The following is a 4,815-nucleotide window of genomic DNA, read 5'->3' as shown; positions in this document are numbered from 1 at the left end:
TACATACGCGCTCATTCGGGGACTCTCTCTGTTGGGTTTTGGGTACTTCCTACTTGAATGGACGACCTTACGTTCCTGACAAGGATACATGCTATGTTACATGTTGTATGTCATATGTTAACCCGCTCGGGCACACTCGATTGTTCTGAGGCCCTCCGCACCGTGTCATGAGAATTTCTTATTTGAAAAGAGGGCCCTGCGCTCTTGTCGCGGCCCCCATCTGCTAACCTACTCAAGCACACTCAACCATTCCGGGCCCTCCGTGCTCTACCTTGGGTATTTCTTATTTGAATGGATGGTCCTATATTCTTAACGGGCCCCACCTATTAAGCTACTCGGGTCGGTGGCGGACACAGTGGGGGGGGGGGGGGGGGGGGGGGAGGGGAAGGCACAGGACCACGCCCCGATGGATGATGACCATGCGGAGTAGATCTACAGGTTCTGAAGAGGCTCATAACCGGCCGAACGGGCGCGTTTTTCTAACAAAACAAAAACACAACAAATTGGGCGTCTTAGGACCTACAGACGACCAAGAACGGTTGCTAGCAAAAGTGAAATGCCTTTTCGACTTGAGTTTTTATTGCCCCACGTTTGAAATACACACACTCGCTCCGTGACGTATGTGAATGCATATCGCACGCGAATCTTCATCCTCATGATCACACATTGTCGAAACAAATCAGCAGCGAGCAATCATCAACCGCACGATAAAATCGCATGCATACTACGTAATCCAGAACTTCATCATCCATACACCCATCATTTTCATGTGCTCCCAACCTCTGTCCCACCGCTAAACCTACTGTTCACTTCCCATTTCGTGCATGTGTCACAAGCCGGGAGATATCCTGTCACATGGTTGGGGCTTCCACAGTTTTAAGATTCCATCTGTTTTCATCATAACCTCCCACTTTTTTCTAACTTCTTCCCTTTGCCGGCTTTCTTTGCAACAGCAGCTTCTGTTGGATAGTATGCATTCATGACTCTTTGGCAGCCTCCATATTTGACTCACAATTCTCATACCGAAGTTTGCTGGACTCGATATGCTGCTTTATTAACAAAATTATGAAGTCAAACAGAGGTGGAGCATTGCCTTATCCAAGTAAAACTATTTGAGGCTCGTTGAAGTTATCTGGCATTTTAAAAATATCCTTCATTTTCGTCGTACGTGGGTTCCATATCCGCCTCACGGTTGTGCACACGAGAAATAAGTGTTTCAGATCGTTTGTAACAATGCACTTCAGACACATCGGGCTCTCGACTATGCCCCTAGTAAGCAAGCTTTTTTGTTGTTGGAATGCACCTGTAGATAAGCCTGTAATGGAGCGATTGCAGCCTCGTGGACGTACAACATTATTTAATTATATTTACGCCCAACAAGCTCAATTTCGGCGAAAGCTTTAAGTCCTGGATTAAACTGTTATATAGAGGTGCAGAACTAGCTGTGATCAACAATAGACACACATCAAATTGGCTCCCTTTTTCCAGGGGCATTTTTCAGGCATCTTGTCTAGGGCGGGATGCTGTTGATCCTAGCAAAAGAACTCGTAGTAACAACAATCAGGATAATCCAGACATTCACGGAATCAAGATAAGCGATATGGAAATAAAGATCATCCGGTGTGCAGACGCTACGACATTTCTTCTTTGTGACCAAGAATCGATGAAAAAGGTGCTGGATATATTGTCACGTGACGTGATATATTGTCAAGATTTAAAGCCGTACCGGAACTTGAGCTGAGCTGGAGCAAAACCAAACTGATGTGGCTATGCCGACAAAGACACATATAAGGAACAGTCGACGGAGTTAAAGCGGCACAAACACTCAATATATGAGGTATTTGATTTAGTGCGACAGAGTCATGGGACCAGAAAAATGTTCCCAGGGTCTTGACCTTTAAGTCAAATCAGTTCAAATAAGGTAAAATCTCACATTGAGGATCGAAGCGATCTCAGATCTCATACAACCAGCTTTTATGACGATGCCTCTTACGAGCAAAATGTCACTGATGTTCATACGTGATCGGAGTTTATCCGACCTTAATAAAGTTAAATGACCAAAAAACCCTGAGATTGTTTTGACGCTTGAATATATATCCGTCACAAAGCACTACTCTAATTGGCATCCTCCTCAAAGCAAAATATATTTAGGTCAATGAGTTCCTTGACGTTCGTAAAACTAAAATAACAATTTCCCACGTCATTTTGGACCAGGAACTCGAAATGAGCGTGATAAATACCATCTAAAAAAGTTAAACAGCAATAAAGCGGCTTAGTTTGGACCATGGTCTTGACCTTCTGACCGGACTGCCGCGGTCACTGAAACAATGACGATGCTCAAGGAAAACGCGAGGCTTTTGCTGCATGCGTCATTATTTTAACAGCATCATGAATTTACTAGGGCTCGCTCATTGGCTGTACGGCTCAACCTCTAACGGCATGGTCAGTTGGATGTGACCATTTTTTTGAAGGCGGTGTCGCGCAAGCTTTCGGCCCTTGAAGTATCTCTACGCCGGCGCGGAGCCATCCACGACATCTTTATTTGGCGTTGGGGACCTCAAGACTCGCAGCACACCTGCTTCAAAAAATAAGCCCGCTCATGCCGTAATTTCTGGTCAAGTACCCTTGAGTGTTATGTGCCTTCGTAATTTTGCGATGCATCAACATTTCGGCTAAACTAGGTCGTGCATAGGTTGATGAATGTCTGGTCGGCAATCTAGCAGTACCCGACCTTTAATTCTTAAATGCCCGCAATAAAAGCCCGGCAGGGTATTCCAATGCTCGGTGCGCCAAAGCTCGTCGTTTTAAGCGTTTCATGTTCTGCCAATGGTGGTTGCATCAAACCCATCGAGAACGCTACGGTTTAAGTCACGATATCTAAGCACGAGTCCACATTTTGGTAGTGGCTCTACATGCATGCACATATGCATGCCAATGAGAGAACTCTCATAGCTGCCTAGAATTGGAAACAATAGTGACGCTCGCGGCGACTGCAGGCAGATAGATGCGCATGCAGGGCAGGTGCACGGTTCATCTGGATAGGGCTGGTGCTGGTCATAGGGCCTGTAGCCTGTGGGACAGAGCCTGTGGATCAAGTAAGATTCGTTTATGTTCCTCTGGGGACAAGTTGACGATTTATGTAGTATTCTCGAGATGAGTTTCCTCGCGTGTTCTCGGCCAGAGCCAGGCATAAGACTTTAGCACACTCCTCCGCGTCAGGATGTTGCGCAGCTGTTTTTCCCATCACGACGCTGTTCAGTACGGGTAATTGTTCTCGCATGCTGCATTAGTCCTTCTTCACACAAGGCTCCCGCCAATTAACTATCCCAGCGCTATCATGTGTTAGGAAGTCCTGAGAAGGACTCGATGATGTTTGACATGGATATGTATACGTCACAGCCAGAATTATTTACTTGCTCTTGCTGGGATTCAAACCAGGGTCTTGTAATACACTCCAACACTCCACCAACTGAGCAAACCGGAAATGTCTTGGGCCGTCAATTGGTTCTCAGACAAAGCCAAACATGAATTGAGGAGCACAGTTATTAAATGAAGGAAGTACGTTGTCCAGAGCAGTCTTTTCCACACAAAAGTAGACCGAAAGTTTTAAGTTAACTTAGTTCGTTATACTTCACGCTTGCTCCAATATCTTTAAATGTACAGCATTCCCTTTAAACCGCAGCGTTTGAGGTGAGTCAGATGCCCCATCAGTATGAACATAACAACAATAGCTCACCTTAAACGGCCAGCGTTAGCGCACGGGTGGTTGGAGTTTCCACCCGGATTTTCGTTGCGGACATTTCAACTTTGAAGTTCGGGTATTGTCAGGTCACCAACAAGATAACTTCTGCGTGACCTTTTGTTACCGGTAATGTTAATAAATCGCAAACTCATGAAGCATATGACACTCAAAGTTCTTGGATTAGTAATCTTGACATGAGCGAGCTTGTTGTTGTTTGAAGCCGGGCACGCTGAGAGTTTTAGATGTCGGCGCCAGATGAAAACGCTTATAAAAAATACCGTTAAAGGGCCGAGAGCCGGTGAGACCACGTCTCCAAAATTCCCCCTCCCCGTCCGCCATGTGCGCAGTGGACTCGTCCAAGCGATCATGCCGTCAGTAGTTGAGCCGCACAGCCAATGAGCGAGCTCTCACAGCTTCCTAGTACCGGAAAAATGATGACGCGCGCGGCATCCTTATTTTGAGCCATTAAGGTTTCCACGCGCAATGGAACTAACCCCAGATCAAACAGCAATAAAGGTGCTTTGGTCAACAGCAGAGGTTAAACAGCTTTCAACGCAAGACCGCTTTTCACATCACGCAAACCTTTCATTCCCAATGTAAAACGACAGCGCCTGTTCAATCGGGCATTGCCGGGCGCCTGCAAAGCGCACCATACACGACATGATATGATGACGGAATAATCGAGGGGATGCGCGGATGCGTGTGAGGCGCACACCAGTCTTACACCGCAGGGTGAAATGTGCTGCTGCTGCTGCCGCTCACATAACGTGGTCAGGGTTTTCAAGGCAGCGCGGAGAGAGGATCGGATTTTATAACAGTGACGTAGCCCTGACAGGCGGGGCAGTGATGCCAAGGTCAGAGCTGTCAGATCATGGTGACGTAAGTGACTGAGTAGTTGACGGCCGGTGAGAAATTTAGAGCGACATCGAATCATGGGGGAGAACAGAAAGCAAGAGTTGATAGAAAGGCTTTGGCAGAATGGAGTGGGAGAAGGAACGATAACGTCATTGAAGTGGGGGGATGTTCGCACCTTTTCAGGGACTATGAGTAAAGTAGCATTGTCATCGCTAGCA

The sequence above is a fragment of the Pollicipes pollicipes genome, unplaced genomic scaffold, assembly GCF_011947565.3.
Source record: "Pollicipes pollicipes isolate AB1234 unplaced genomic scaffold, Ppol_2.1 Scaffold_4002;HRSCAF=4701_pilon_pilon_pilon, whole genome shotgun sequence".
NCBI classification, from domain to species: Eukaryota; Metazoa; Arthropoda; class Thecostraca; order Pollicipedomorpha; family Pollicipedidae; genus Pollicipes; species Pollicipes pollicipes.
The sequence above is the reverse complement of the archived record's forward strand: the minus strand, read 5'-3'. Positions refer to the sequence as shown.